The sequence below is a fragment of the Ranitomeya variabilis genome, chromosome 1 (assembly GCF_051348905.1).
Source record: "Ranitomeya variabilis isolate aRanVar5 chromosome 1, aRanVar5.hap1, whole genome shotgun sequence".
Classification (NCBI taxonomy): Eukaryota; Metazoa; Chordata; class Amphibia; order Anura; family Dendrobatidae; genus Ranitomeya; species Ranitomeya variabilis.
Window position 1 is genome coordinate 1,103,633,191 of NC_135232.1, and position 16,689 is coordinate 1,103,649,879.

Below are 16,689 nucleotides of genomic sequence, written 5' to 3' on the forward strand. Positions count from 1 at the left end.
TTGGTAGTAGATATAGTGATGGGGTAACCGGATCTTTAGTCCACAAAATATTCCGTACTTCCTGGGTAATGATGCCCATATCCACAGCCGGTTCGAGAATCTTTCCCAATTTTTCCCTAGGGATGGCAAGTCATGCTCTCTGCTCAATTCCTCCAATATTTGTAACGCCTCCTGCTCTTCAGGCATCGGGAAATTGCATCTTGTTTCTTCATTGTGAAACCACTTTTTAAAAACCAGTGATTGAGCAAAAACGTGAAGATCTTTCACGGCCGTGAACAGATCAAATTTACTTAGGTACATTTGTTGGTTCATGTGCCCCTCTCTTGGTGTTCGGGAGTTTATGTTCCCCTTTGCGTTTATTATAGTACTCACTTGCCAAGCTGCACCATCTATTTTTAGCGACCGCCGCAGGGTAAACGCTCTTCCTCCTCCTATTGATTTGAATAGGAGGCAGATGTGTAGTACCAAGCAACGGCCAGTAAAAGTAGACAGAGCAGATAACTGCTGATTAGTGGGGGCGCCGGGTGTTGGACACTGGCCCAACAGACATTGATGAACTATCCTAAGGATGGGCCATCAATATAAAGTAGTGGACAACCTGTTAAAGGATTTGCAACCAGTATATGAAAATTCTTTATCTGTTACAAGCAGGACTGTGGAGTCAGAGCCCATTTTGGTGGAGTCAGTGTCATGGAAATTGAGGAGTCTGAGTCGGAGGTTTGGCTTACCGACTCCACAGCCCTGGTTACAAGTAAAATGTGCATGAAATGAAAAATTCCTTTGTCATTAGCCTTAATTTAAAAAGAAATTGCTTTCGTGTTTAAAGTTCCTATACAGATTCTTGTGTTTCCATGGTAACAGACTACAAACAACCCCTGCGTAGTCTACCTGTGTGTCTAACCTATGTCAGTTCCAAACTGGCAGAACTTTTTCTACTTTTTGAAAGCAACTTTTGGCATCTTTGGTACAAACTCATACAAATCAATTGATGAATTCGCTCTATATTTATTTAGCAGAGTTCCCATTTTTAGGCAATAGTCATGGTCTTTTGCAAACTAAAGAAAGTCATTGGCAAGGCTGAAAGCAAACACATCAAGGCGCTGGTAGCTCACGGGATGGAATTGCTCACTGGTTTTTCTAATTACCGGCCATGTTTTGCTAAAAGCAGATATATTTCGATATTTCTTGAGCAGCACATTCAAGGAATGTTTGTCATGTATCGTACTGACAACGTTCCAACATCCAATTTAAATCCTTTAATTAGTTATGATATGGACTCGGTGCTGCTTAGACTGATATTAAACCAAGGGCTGTCTCCTTCATGCTTAGTCAGCTACGCGTGTTACAATTAGCAATTCCACTTAGCCCACGGAAGATGGTAAACAAGTAACAAGGCACATTTCATCCGTAATTAAAGAGGATGGTTGGCAGATTAAGTGTTCTTGGAAAGTTAAGAACCTTCATTCCGTCTATTTCATCTCGCTCTTCTATGATCACCACTAATAAGTGCTGTTAAAGACCTTTATATTTACCAATTCTGAAGCAACGTGATGATCAAGGCTCATACCTGCTGTTGACAGATATCTTTAGTGAATTTTTGGCTGATTTAACCAAACGATAAATGATACTTGTTCCAAAACCCTTCACCTTCAAAAACAAAAGCTGGTTACAAACATCAGACTTTCCCAATCCAATTAACCCCAGGAGCTTTTTTCTGTTTTTCCGTGTTCGTTTTTCGCTCCCCTCCATCCCAGAGCCAAAACTTTAATTTTTCTGTCAATATGGCCACATGAGGGTTTGCTTTTTGCGGGACGAGTTGCACTTTTGAACGACACCATTGGTTTTACCATGTCGCGTACTAGAAAACAGGAAAAAAAATTCCAAGTACTGTGAAATTGCAAAAAAGTGCAATCCCACACTTGTTTTTTGTTTGGCTTTTTTGCTAGGTTCACTAAATGCTAAAACTGACCTGCCGCTATGATTCTCCAGGTCATTACGAGTTCATAGACACCAAACATGTCTAGGTTATTTTTTATCTAAGTGGTAGAAAAAAATTCCAAAGTTTGTTAAAAAAAAAAAAAAATTGCGCCACTTTCCGATACAAGTAGCGTCTCCATTTTTCGTGATCTGGGGTTGGGTGAGGGCTTATTTTTTGCGTGCCGAGCTGACGTTTTCAATTATACCATTTTGGTGCAGATACGTTCTTTTGATCGCCCGTTATTGCATTTTAATGCAATGTCGCAGCAACCAAAAAACCGTAATTCTGGGGTTTTGATTTTTTTCTTGCTACGCTGTTTAGCGATCAGGTTAATACATTTTTTTAATTGATAGATTGGGCGATTCTGAACGCGGCGATACCAAATATGTGTAGGTTTGATTTTATTTTTATTGTTTTATTTTGAATGGGGCGGAAGGGGGGTGATTTGAACTTTTATATTTAACTTTTTTTATAGTTTTAGAAACTGTTTCTTTTACTTTTGGAATGCTGCAATAGCCTCCATGGGAGACTAGAAGCTGCCATAGCCCGATCGGCTCTATGTAGTAGAATTGCTCACTTGCTATGAACGCTGACCACTGGGTGGCGCTCACAGCAAGCCGGCATTAATAACCATAGAGGTCTCCAGGAGACCTCAAATTGTCATGCCAACACTCCGGTGACCCGTGATCATGTGACGGGGGTCACCAGTGCGCGTATTTCCGGCCAGATGGCCGGAAGAGCGACTGAAATCCCTCTGTCAGAGTTTGACAGCAGCATTTAACTGGTTAATAGCTGCGGGTGGATCGTGATTCCACCCGCAGATATTGCAGGCACATGTCAGCTGTTCAAAACACCGAATGAATTTTATTTCATTTTTTTGCTATGCTGTAAGTTTGCTGAAGGTATTAATCAGCACCTTCAGTCCTGTTTCTCTACTGTACCTTTATTAGGCCTCATTTATTAACTATTTGATGGTGTTGCTCTTCATAAATTGGTTGGTTTTGTGTATAAGAGAAGATTGTGCATTTTTCTACACTTTTGTGTAATTTAATTGGTTTGAATTCTTTGTCTAAACGACTATTGAATAAAAACTCTTTAATTTTTTGCAGGTTTCTTTTTTTTTTTCCCCACTGAACATTGAGCACTCCGCCACATTATTAATTCAATGCCCAACTTTTTGGCAGTAGCCAATTCTACTACATTAACTCATGAAAACTGTGGCAAAAAAAGAGGAATTTCAAATCAATTTAAACATTCATTTTTTCCCATCTAGTTTTTGGTATTTTTCGCTTGTATTTCCTTTGTACCTATTTCCTCTTGTAGCTTTTGCCTTTTTTTAAGCCTATTTTACATGTGTTCACCCATTATTTTTTCTTATGTTCGCCATTGTGGGTGCAGTTTGGGATTTTCAGATATTCGTGCCTGATTCATCAATTACAACTTATTTCTTCTCTACTCCTGTACCCACCTGGAGTGGTTTTATGCACGTAAATCAAAACGTCCAATTTTTATTCAGCATTTTGAAGAATATTACTCAAAAAGTTGCAAAATCAGTTAATGACGGGAAAAAAAAGCTCATTTTTGACTTTTTGCGCAAAATTCATGAACCGCATATGCACCATTTGGATGAATTTGGAGCAATCAACATCAGGAAATTCCAAGTAAAAAAAAAAAAAAAAAAATCACTTAAAAAAACCCTCCACAAATGATCAATTGGCCCCAATAGTTTAAAGGGGTATTCACATCTCCAATATCCTATCCCAAAATGTAGTAGGTGTAATAATAATATTAGGAAATGCCTCTAATTAGGAATGCAGTAAAGTTCTTCTGATTTGCTGTGTCGCTTACCCCATGTGCAGGGCATTGCTGTAGCTTGAGTATTCGTGATTACGACCAATAGGAGCTAACTAACTGTCACTATATGTGTGGTCATAACCATGGATACCTAAGATACCTAAACTACTGCAATGCCCTGCACATGGGGTAAGCGACATAGCGAATCAGAAGAACTATACTACATTTCTAATTAAAGGTATTTACTATTATTATTACTACACCTAATGCATACTGTGATAGGATCTTGGGGATGGGAATATCCCTCTAATTCCCATGGCTTGTCTATTTGTCACTATTACTATCTTATAGTGGATGGTGGATGATATTTCATAGTTACATTATTAACACAGATTACACATTTTCTATAATTCACTTGATAAAGTAACCCTTGTATTTTTATGTCATAAAGATTTTTACATCTACAACAACAAGGGTTTATTTTTTCCGCACATAATATACAAGCAGACATTGACCTCGGCTAATTTGAAGTCACTGCACTGAATACCCCTGGAGCGCTCAGTCTGGCGTCCAGTCTTGTTTCCAGGACAAGTTAAACCCACAGATGAGGATACTCGCAGAATGTAGAAACCTCAATGTACAGGTCAAGATCATATAAGACACTTACAGTCATGGCCGAATGTGTTCTCAACCCTTGAAATTGTTCCAGAAAAAAAGTATTACTTCCAGAAAATTATTGCAATTATCCATGTTTTGTTATACACATGTTTATTTCCTTTGTGTGTATTGGAACAACACAAGAAAAAAAATATAAAAAAGTCAAATTGGACATCATTTCACACAAAACCCTGAAAATAGAACGGACAAAATTGTTGACACCTTTCCAAAACTGTGGATAAATAACTATTTCAAGCATGTGATGCTCGTTCAAATTCATCTGTGGCAAGTAACAGGTGTGGGCAATCTGAAAATCACACCTGAAACCAGATAAAAAAGGGAGAAGTTGACTCAATCTTTGCATTGTGTGTCTGTGTGTGTCACACTAAGGATGGAGAACAGAAAGAGAAGAGAACTGTCTGAGAACTTGAGAACCAAAATTGTTGAACAATATCAACAACCTCATGGTTACAAGAATATCTCCAGAGATCTTGATGTTCTTATGTCCACGGTGCGCAACTTAATCAAGAAGTTTACAACCCATCGCACTGTAGCGACTCTCCCTGGACGTGGACGGCAGAGAAAAAGTGATGAAAGGTTGCAGAACAGGATGGTGGATGCGCAGACCCAATCAAGTTTTAAAGAAATTAAAGCTGTCCTGCAGGGTCAAGGTGCATCAGTGTCAGTGCTTACTCTCCTTCGATATTTGAATAAAATGAAACCCTATGGCAAGAGACTGAGTAGAACCCCACTGGTGAGACAGACTCATAAAAAAGCTACACTAGAGTTTGAGGAAATGCAGGTGAGTAAGCTAAAATCCATCTGGAAAGCGTTTTGTGGACAGATGAGACCAAGATAGAGCTATAAGGTAATGCACATCATTCTACTGTTTACTAAATATGGAATAAGGCCTGCAAAGAAAATAACACAGCACCTACAGTCAAGTATAGTGGAGATTCAAAGATGTTTTTGGGGTTGTTTTGCTCTCTCTAGCCCTGGGTGCCTTGAATATGTGCAAGACCTGACAAAATCTGAAGATTACCAAAGGATTTTGGGTCGCAATGTAGTGCCCAGTATCAGAAAGCTGGGTTTGCATCCTAGGTCATGGGTCTTTTTGCAGAACAATGACCCCAAACATATTTCAAGAAGCACCCAGAAATGGATGGAAACAAAGCACTGGAGAGTTCTGAAGTGACCAGCAATGAGTTCGGATCTAAAGGCCATTGAACACCTGTGGAGAGATCTTAAAACTGCTTTTGAGAGAAGGCCTCCTTCAAATAGGCACCCTTCCAGGAGAGACCTGGAGCAGTTTGCAAAAGGAGAGTGGTCCAAAATTACAGTTGCGAGGTGTAAGAGCTTGTTGATGGTTATAGGAAGAGATTGATGGCAGTTATTTATTCCAATGGGTGTGTAACCAAATATTAAGTTGACGGTGCAAACAATTTTGTCCGGCCCATTTTTGGGGTTGTGTGTGAAATTATGTCTAGTTTGCCATTTTTCTCTGTTTTTTTGTTTTGTTCCAATAAACAGAAAGGAAATAAACCTGTGTACAACAAAAGGAGTAATAGCTATAATTTTCTGGGAGAAATACTTACCATATTTTTCGGACTATAAGAAGCACCAAACCACAAGACTACAAAACAAAATTGAAGCAAAACATGTGGTCACGACGCACTGTTATGGAGGGGTAACCTGCTTCTGATATTGCTTGAGGGGTAATGTCCCCAATCTGTACTACTATCCACCATCCTGTTATACACTGCTCAAAAAAATAAAGGGAACACATAAACAACATAATATAACTCCAAGTAAATCAAACTTCTGTGAAATCAAACTGTCCACTTAGGAAGCAACACTGACTGACAATCAATTTCACATGCTGTTGTGTAAATGGAATAGACAACAGATGTAAATTATTGGCAATTATCAAGACACCTTCAATAAAGGAGTGGTTCTGCAGGTGGGGACCACAGACCACATCTCAGTACCAATGCTTTCTGGCTGATGTTTTGGTTGCTATTGAATATTGGTTGTGCTTTCACACTTGTGGTAGCATGAGACGGACTCTACAACCCACACAAGTAGCTCAGGTAGTGCAGCTCATCCAGGATGGCACATCAATGCGAGCTGTGGCAAGAAGGTTTGCTGTGTCTGTCAGCGTAGTGTCCAGGGGCTGGAGGCGCTACCAGGAGACAGGCCAGTACACCAGGAGACGTGGAGGGGGCCGTAGGAGGGCAACAACCCAGCAGCAGGACCGCTACCTCAGCCTTTGTGCAAGGAGGAACAGGAGGAGCACTGCCAGAGCCCTGCAAAATGACCTCCAGCAGGCCACAAATGTGCATCTGTCTGCACAAACGGTTAGAAACCGACTCCACGAGGATGGTCTGAGTGCCCAAAATCCACAGATGGGGGTTGTGCTCACAGTCCAACGCCGTGCAGGACGCTTGGCATTTGTGTCATGTTCTCAATGGCAAGAGAACATAGCATCAGCATATATAGGAACTAGCTCTTGGAAGATGGGAACTGAGCTGACCATGAACTAAACCTAACGCACAACTAGCAGTGGCCGGGTAGCATGCCTACGTTGATTCTAGATGCCCAGCACCAGCCGGAGGACTAAATAATGCTAGCAGAGGAAAATATTAGTCCTAGCTCACCTCTAGAGAAATACCCCGAAAGGAGACAGAGGCCCCCCACATGTATTGGCGGTGAATTAAGATGAAATAACAAACGTAGTATGAAAATAGGTTTAGCAAATTTGAGGTCCACTTACTACATAGCAGAAGACAGAAAGGACACTTTCATGGTCAGCTGAAAACCCTATCAAAATACCATCCAGAAATTACTTTAAAACTCTGGCATTAACTCATAACACCAGAGTGGCAATTCCTGTTCACAAGAGCTTTCCAGACACAGTAACGAAACTACAGCTGTGAACTGGAACAAAAATGCAAAAACAAACATGGACAAGAGTCCAACTTATCTAGTAGTTGTCTAGGAGCAGGAACAAGCACAGAGAGGCTTCTGATAACATTGATGACCGGCAAGCAACTAACAGAGCAGCAAGGTTATATAGCGACTCCCACATCTTGATGGGAACAGGTGAACAGAGAAGATGAAAACACCAGTTCAATTCCACCAGTAGCCACCGGGGGAGCCCAGAATCCAAATTCACAACAGTACCCCCCCCTCAAGGAGGGGGCACCGAACCCTCACCAGAACCACCAGGGCGATCAGGATGGGCCCTATGAAAGGCACGAACCAGATCAGAGGCATGAACATCAGATGCATTCACCCAAGAATTATCCTCCTGGCCGTATCCCTTCCACTTGACCAGATACTGGAGTCTCCGTCTGGAAACACGAGAGTCTAAGATTTTCTCCACAACGTACTCCAACTCACCCTCAACCAACACCGGAGCAGGAGGCTCAACGGAAGGCACAACCGGTACCTCATACCTGCGCAACAATGACCGATGAAAAACGTTATGAATAGAGAAGGATGCAGGGAGGTCCAAACGGAAGGAAACAGGGTTAAGAATCTCCAATATCTTATACGGGCCGATGAACCGAGGCTTAAACTTAGGAGAAGAGACCCTCATAGGGACAAAACGAGAAGACAACCACACCAAATCCCCAACACAAAGCCGAGGACCAACACGACGGTGGCGGTTGGCAAAAAGCTGAGTCTTCTCCTGGGACAACCTCAAATTGTCCACCACCTGCCCCCAGATCTGATGCAATCTCTCCACCACAGCATCCACTCCAGGACAATCCGAAGATTCCACCTGACCAGAGGAAAATCGAGGATGAAACCCCGAATTACAGAAAAACGGGGACACCAAAGTGGCAGAGCTGGCCCGATTATTGAGAGCGAACTCTGCCAATGGCAAAAAAGCAACCCAATCATCCTGGTCAGCAGACACAAAACACCTCAGATATGTCTCCAGGGTCTGATTAGTCCGCTCGGTCTGGCCATTCGTCTGAGGATGGAAAGCGGACGAAAAAGATAAATCTATGCCCATCCTAGCACAGAATGCCCGCCAAAATCTAGACACAAATTGGGTCCCTCTGTCAGAAATGATATTCTCAGGAATACCATGCAAACGAACAACATTTTGAAAAAACAGAGGAACCAACTCGGAAGAAGAAGGCAACTTGGGCAGAGGAACCAAATGGACCATCTTAGAGAAACGGTCACACACCACCCAGATGACAGACATCTTCTGAGAAACAGGCAGATCTGAAATAAAATCCATCGAGATGTGCGTCCAAGGCCTCTTAGGAATGGGCAAGGGCAACAATAATCCACTAGCCCGAGAGCAACAAGGCTTGGCCCGAGCACAAACGTCACAAGACTGCACAAAGCCTCGCACATCTCGTGACAGGGAAGGCCACCAGAAGGACCTTGCCACCAAATCCCTGGTACCAAAAATGCCAGGATGACCTGCCAACGCAGAAGAATGAACCTCAGAGATGACTCTACTGGTCCAATCATCAGGAACAAACAGTTTATCAGGTGGGCAACGATCCGGTCTATCCGCCTGAAACTCCTGCAAGGCCCGCCGCAGGTCTGGAGAAACGGCTGACAATACCACTCCATCCTTAAGGATACCTGTGGGCTCAGAGTTACCAGGCGAGTCAGGCTCAAAACTCCTAGAAAGGGCATCCGCCTTAACATTCTTAGAACCCGGTAGGTATGACACCACAAAATTAAACCGAGAGAAAAATAATGACCAGCGCGCCTGTCTAGGATTCAGGCGCCTGGCGGTCTCAAGATAAATCAAGTTTTTGTGGTCAGTCAATACCACCACCTGATGTCTGGCCCCCTCAAGCCAATGGCGCCACTCCTCAAAAGCCCACTTCATGGCCAAAAGCTCCCGATTCCCAACATCATAATTCCGCTCAGCGGGCGAAAATTTACGGGAAAAGAAGGCACAAGGCCTCATCACGGAGCAGTCAGAACTTTTCTGCGACAACACTGCCCCAGCTCCGATCTCAGAAGCGTCGACCTCAACCTGAAAAGGTAGAGCAACATCAGGCTGACGCAACACAGGGGCAGAGGAAAAACGGCGCTTAAGCTCCCGAAAGGCCTCCACAGCGTCAGGGGACCAATCAGCAACATCAGCACCCTTCTTAGTCAAATCGGTCAATGGCTTAGCAATATCCGAAAAACCAGCAATAAATCGACGATAAAAGTTAGCAAAGCCCAAAAATTTCTGAAGACTCTTAAGAGAAGAGGGCTGCGTCCAATCACAAATAGCTTGAACCTTGACAGGATCCATTTCAATGGAAGAGGGAGAAAAAATATATCCCAAAAAGGAAATCCTCTGTACCCCAAAAACACACTTAGAACCCTTCACACACAAAGAATTAGACCGCAAAACCTGGAAAACCCTCCTGACTTGCTGGACATGAGAGTCCCAGTCATCCGAAAAAATCAGAATATCATCCAGATACACAATCATAAATTTATCCAAATAATCGCGAAAAATATCATGCATAAAGGACTGGAAAACTGACGGAGCATTTGAAAGACCAAAAGGCATCACTAAATACTCAAAGTGGCCCTCGGGCGTATTAAATGCGGTTTTCCACTCATCCCCCTGCCTGATTCGCACCAAATTATACGCCCCACGAAGGTCAATCTTAGAGAACCACTTGGCCCCCTTTATGCGAGCAAACAAATCAGTCAGCAACGGCAATGGGTATTGATATTTTACAGTGATCTTATTCAAAAGCCGATAATCGATACATGGTCTCAAAGAGCCGTCTTTTTTTGACACAAAGAAAAAACCGGCTCCTAAGGGAGATGACGATGGACGAATATGTCCCTTTTCCAAGGACTCCTTTATATATTCTCGCATAGCAGCATGTTCAGGCACAGACAGATTAAATAAACGACCCTTTGGGTATTTACTACCCGGGATTAAATCTATGGCACAATCGCACTCTCGGTGCGGAGGTAATGAACCAAGCTTGGATTCTTCAAAGACGTCACGATAGTCAGACAGGAACTCAGGAATTTCAGAGGGAATAGATGATGAAATGGAAACCAAAGGTACATCCCCATGAGCCCCCTTACATCCCCAGCTCAACACAGACATAGCTCTCCAGTCGAGGACTGGGTTGTGAGATTGCAGCCAAGGCAATCCTAGCACCAAATCATCATGTAGATTATACAGCACCAGAAAGCGAATAATCTCCTGGTGATCCGGATTAATACGCATAGTTACTTGTGTCCAGTATTGTGGTTTATTATTAGCCAATGGGGTGGAGTCAATCCCCTTCAGAGGAATAAGAGTCTCCAAAGGCTCTAAATCATACCCACAGCGTTTGGCAAAGGACCAATCCATAAGACTCAAAGCGGCGCCAGAGTCGACATAGGCGTCCGTGGTAATAGATGACAAAGAGCAAATCAAGGTCACAGATAGAATAAACTTAGACGGTAAGGTGCAAATGGAAACAGATTTATCAAGCTTTTTAGTGCGCTTAGAGCATGCTGATATAACATGAGTAGAATCACCACAATAGAAACACAACCCATTTTTCCGTCTAAAATTCTGCCGCTCGCTTCGGGACAGAATTCTATCACACTGCATACTCTCTGGCGACTTCTCAGTGGACACCGCCAGATGGTGCACTGGTTTGCGCTCCCGCAAACGCCTATCGATCTGAATAGCCATTGTCATGGACTCATTCAGACCCGCAGGCACAGGGAACCCCACCATAACATCCTTAATGGCATCAGAGAGACCCTCTCTGAAAGTCGCCGCCAGGGCGCACTCATTCCACTGAGTAAGCACAGACCATTTACGGAATCTTTGACAGTAAATTTCCGCTTCATCTTGCCCCTGAGATAGGGACATCAAAGTTTTTTCTGCCTGAAGCTCCAAATGAGGTTCGTCATAAAGCAACCCCAAGGCCAGAAAAAACGCATCCACATTGAGCAACGCAGGATCCCCTGGTGTCAATGAAAAAGCCCAGTCTTGAGGGTCGCCCCGGAGCAAGGAAATCACAATCCTGACCTGCTGTGCAGGGTCTCCGGCAGAGCGAAATTTCAGGGACAAAAATAATTTGCAATTATTTCGAAAATTCTGAAACCCAGATCTATTCCCCGAGAAAAATTCCGGCCAAGGAATTCTCGGCTCAGATACAGGTGCATGACAAACAAAGTCTTGCAAATTTTGTACCTTCGTGGCGAGATTATTCAAACCTGCAGTTACACTCTGAAGATCCATTACAAACAGGTGGACACAGAGCCATTCAAGGGTTAAGAGGAGGTAAGAAGCAGCTAGACAGCAATTAAGGGCTAGGCAGCAAAACTCTGAGGGGAAAAAAAAAAAAAAAAAAAAAATTCCCTTAAACACTTCTTTTTCTCCTGCTTCAGCCCAAACAATTAACACTTTGTCACTTTGTGGGCCGGTCAAACTGTCATGTTCTCAATGGCAAGAGAACATAGCATCAGCATATATAGGAACTAGCTCTTGGAAGATGGGAACTGAGCTGACCATGAACTAAACCTAACGCACAACTAGCAGTGGCCGGGTAGCATGCCTACGTTGATTCTAGATGCCCAGCACCAGCCGGAGGACTAAATAATGCTAGCAGAGGAAAATATTAGTCCTAGCTCACCTCTAGAGAAATACCCCGAAAGGAGACAGAGGCCCCCCACATGTATTGGCGGTGAATTAAGATGAAATAACAAACGTAGTATGAAAATAGGTTTAGCAAATTTGAGGTCCACTTACTACATAGCAGAAGACAGAAAGGACACTTTCATGGTCAGCTGAAAACCCTATCAAAATACCATCCAGAAATTACTTTAAAACTCTGGCATTAACTCATAACACCAGAGTGGCAATTCCTGTTCACAAGAGCTTTCCAGACACAGTAACGAAACTACAGCTGTGAACTGGAACAAAAATGCAAAAACAAACATGGACAAGAGTCCAACTTATCTAGTAGTTGTCTAGGAGCAGGAACAAGCACAGAGAGGCTTCTGATAACATTGATGACCGGCAAGCAACTAACAGAGCAGCAAGGTTATATAGCGACTCCCACATCTTGATGGGAACAGGTGAACAGAGAAGATGAAAACACCAGTTCAATTCCACCAGTAGCCACCGGGGGAGCCCAGAATCCAAATTCACAACACATTTGCCACAGAACACCAGAATTGGCAAATTAGCCACTGGCACCCTGTGCTCTTCACAGATAAAAGCAGGTTCACACTGAGCACATGTGACAGATGTGACAGAGTCTGGAGACGCCATGGAGAGCGATCTGCTGCCTGCAACATCCTTCAGCATGACCTGTTTGGCAGTGGGTCAGTAATGGTGTGGGGTGGCATTTCTTTGGAGGGCTGCACAGCCCTCCATGTGCTCTCCAGAGGTAGCCTGACTGCCATTAGGTACCGAGATGAGATCCTCAGACACCTTGTGAGACCATATGCTGCTGCGGTTGGCCCTGGGTTTTTCCTAATGCAGGACAATGCCAGACCTCATGTGGCTGGAGTGTGTCAACAGTTCCTGCAAGATGAAGGCATTGAAGCTATGGACTGGCCTGCCCATTCCCCAGATCTGAATCCGATGGAGCACATCTGGGACATCATGTCTCGCTCCATCCACCAATGCCACGTTGAACCAAAGACTGTCCAGGAGTTGGCGGATGCTTTAGTTCAGGTCTGGGAGGAGATCCCTCAGGAGACCATCCGCCGCCTCATCAGGAGCATGCCCAGGCGTTGTAGGGAGATCATACAGGCACGTGGAGGCCACACACAATACTGAGCATCTTTTCCTTGTCATGAGGCATTTCCACTGAAGTTGGATCAGCCTGTAATTTGATTTTCCACTTTGATTTTGAGTATCATTCCAAATCCAGACCTCCATGGGATATTCATTTTGATTTACATTGATAATTGTTATGTTTTATTGTTCTGAACACATACCACTATGCAATGAATAAAATTTTGCAATTGGAATATTTCATTCAGAGATATCTAGGATGTGGTATTTTAGTGTTCCCTTTATTTTTTGAGCAGTGCATATATATCACCAATACAGTTATATATGGCCCCTTCATCCCCATCCTGGTATACATGGTCCCCTCATCCCCATCCTGGTATGTATGGCCCCCTCATCAATATCCTGGTATGCAAGGCCCCCTCATCCCCATACTGGTTTACCTGGCCATCATAAAAATATAAAAAGAAAAACATAAACCATTTTACTTACCTTCTCTGTGCTCACTCACAGAGTCCTGTTCTGATGCCAGCAGCTGATTTATGTCTGTAAGCAGCGCATGGCAGTGACATCATGCGCTGCTTACACGCAGAGGACAGATGCGGGAATACTCAATGTTCCCCACGTCTGGGACTATGGGTGTGTGGAGCAGTGAATATTTACCTTCTTTAATAGCAGGCACACTGTTAGCTGCAGCTGCCGGCTTCCTGCAGTGGCAGGGCGATTATGTGTGTCCGCTACTAAAGAGAATGAATATTCACTATTTTCCACTCTTATGGGCGTGGGGAGCAGTGAATTTTCATTCTCTTTATTAGCGAGCACATGTGATCGACCAGTCACTGCATGAGCCAGCGGCTGCTGCTAACATTGTGTCCACTATTAAAGGTAGATGGATATGCACTGCTCCACATGCGCATAGTCCCTCCCACCTCTCAGCGCTGGCTTCAGTGCATAGAGGCTTGAGGGATTATGGGTGTGGGGAGCAGTGAATATTCATTTCTCTTTACAAGCTTTCACAGTTTTTAGCCGCAGCCGCTGGCTCCTGCCTCCTAGGACTTGCTCATTCACCACTGCTGCTCCACTACCTCCCCCACCCACAGCCACAGTAGGTACATCCGGACTATAAGACGCATCCCCCCATTTTCCTCCAAAATTTTGGAGATAAAAAGTGCGTCTTATAGTCTGAAAAATAGGGTTACTTTCTCGAACAATTTCAAGGGTGCCAACACTATCGGCCATGGCTGTATATTTAGTATATTTAGATGTGATAATATATAATAATAAATAATAATGATTTTATTTATATAGCGCCAACATATTCCGCAGCGCTTTACAAATTATAGAGGGGACTTGTACAGACAATAGACATTACAGCATAACAGAAATCACAGTTCAAAATAGATACCAAGATAAGTGAGGGCCCTGCTCGCAAGCTTACAACCTATGAGGAAAAGGGGAGGCACGAGAGGTGGATGGTTACAATTGCTTTAGTTATTTGGATCAGCCATAGTGTAAGGCTCGGGTGTTCATGTAAAGCTGCATGAACCAGTTCACTGCCTAAGTATGTAGCAGTACAGACACAGAGTGCTATTAACTGCATAAAGTGTATGAGAACATGATGAGAGGAACCTGATTATGTTTTTTTTTTTTTTTTTTTTTTATGATGAGCCACACAGGGATAGTTAGGTTAATGTGTTGAGGCGGTAGGCCAGTCTGAACAAATGAGTTTTTAGGGCACGCTTAAAACTGTGGGGATTGGGGATTAATCGTATTAACCTAGGTAGTGCATTCCAAAGAATCGGCGCAGCACGTGTAAAGTCTTGGAGACGGGAGAGGGAGGTTCTGATTATTGAGGATGCTAACCTGAAGTCATTAGCGGAGCGGAGGGCACGGGTAGGGTGGTAGACTGAGACCAGAGAGGAGATGTAGGGTGGTGCTGAGCCATGGAGTGCTTTGTGGATGAGGGTAATAGTTTTGTACTGGATTCTGGAGCGGATGGGTAGCCAGTGTAATGACTGGCACAGGGTAGAGGCATCGGTGTAACGGTTGGTGAGGAATATGATCCTGGCTGCAACATTCAGGACAGATTGGAGCGGGGAGAGTTTGGTAAGAGGGAGGCCGATTAGTAGAGAGTTACAATAGTCCAGACGAGAATGAATAAGTGAGACAGTAAGAGTTTTTGCAGAGTCAAAAGTAAGAAAAGGGCGAATTCTAGAAATGTTTTTGAAATGCAGATAAGAAGAGCGAGCCAGTGATCGGATGTGGGGGGTGAATGAAAGCTTGGAATCACGGATGACCCCAAGGCAGCGGGCATGTTGCTTTGGAGTAATGGTGGAACCGCACATGGAGATGGCAATGTCAGGCAAAGGTAGGTTAGTAGAGGGAGAGAACACGAGGAGTTCAGTTTTTGACAGGTTCAGTTTCAGATAGAGGGAGGACATGATGTTAGAGACAGCGGTAAGACAATCACTGGTGTTTTCTAAGAAGGTCGGCGTGAAAGCAGGAGAAGAGGTGTATAATTGGGTGTCGTCAGCATAGAGATGGTACTGGAAACCAAATCTACTGATTGTTTGACCAATAGGGGCAGTATACAAAGAGAAGAGGAGGGGGCCTAGGACTGATCCTTGAGGAACCCCAACAGTAAGGGGAAGGTGAGAGGAGGAGGAACCAGCAAAACATACAGTGAAGGATCGGTCAGAGAGATAGGAGGAGAACCAGGAGAGAACGGCATCCTTGAGGTCGATGGAGCGGAGCATAGTGAGGAGGAGCTGATGATCCACAGTGTTGAATGCTGCGGAGAGATCCAGGAGAATTAGCATGGAGTAGTGACCATTAGATTTAGCTGTTAGCAGGTCATTAGAGACTTTAGTGAGGGCAGTTTCAGTAGAGTGTAAAGAGCGGAAGCCAGATTGAAGAGGGTCGAGAAGAGAGTTATCTGAGAGATAGCGGATAAGACGGGAGTGGACCAGGCGTTCAAGGAGTTTAGAGATGAAGGGAAGATTAGAGACAGGTCTATAATTAGCGGCACAGTTTTGGTCGAGGGAGGGTTTTTTAAGTAATGGATGTATGATGGCATGCTTAAATGAGGAGGGAAAGATACCAGAAGAGAGAGAAAGGTTGAATATTTTTGTTATGTGAGAGGTGACAGCCAGGGAAAGGGACTGGAGGAGATGTGACGGAATGGGGTCACTAGTGCAAGTGGTCGGACGAGAAGATGCAAGGATCCCGACTACTACTTCTTCTGTAACTGGCTCAAAGTCAGAGAGTGAACTAGATGCAGTGGGGGAGGGAGGACGGTGCATGGTATGAAGAGATTGGGAGATGATTTCCTGTCGAATGTGGTCAATTTTTTCTTTGAAGTAATTGGCCAGATCGTCGGCGCGGAGATCAGTGGTTGGGGCCTGCTCTCTTGGGTTGAGTAGGGACTGGAAAGTGTCAAAGAGACGTTTAGGGTTATTGGACAGCGAGGTGATGAGGGTGTTTAAATAGGTTTGTTTGGAGAGGTGAAGGGCAGAGT

General features: G+C 43.9%; 1 protein-coding gene across 1 annotated transcript in view; it reads right to left on the minus strand.

The window, feature by feature from the left end:
* The window catches only part of EVC (EvC ciliary complex subunit 1), a 122,757-nt gene that overhangs the window by 61,176 nt on the left and 44,892 nt on the right, over positions 1-16,689 (minus strand). The gene's annotated exons all lie outside the window — the stretch shown is intronic.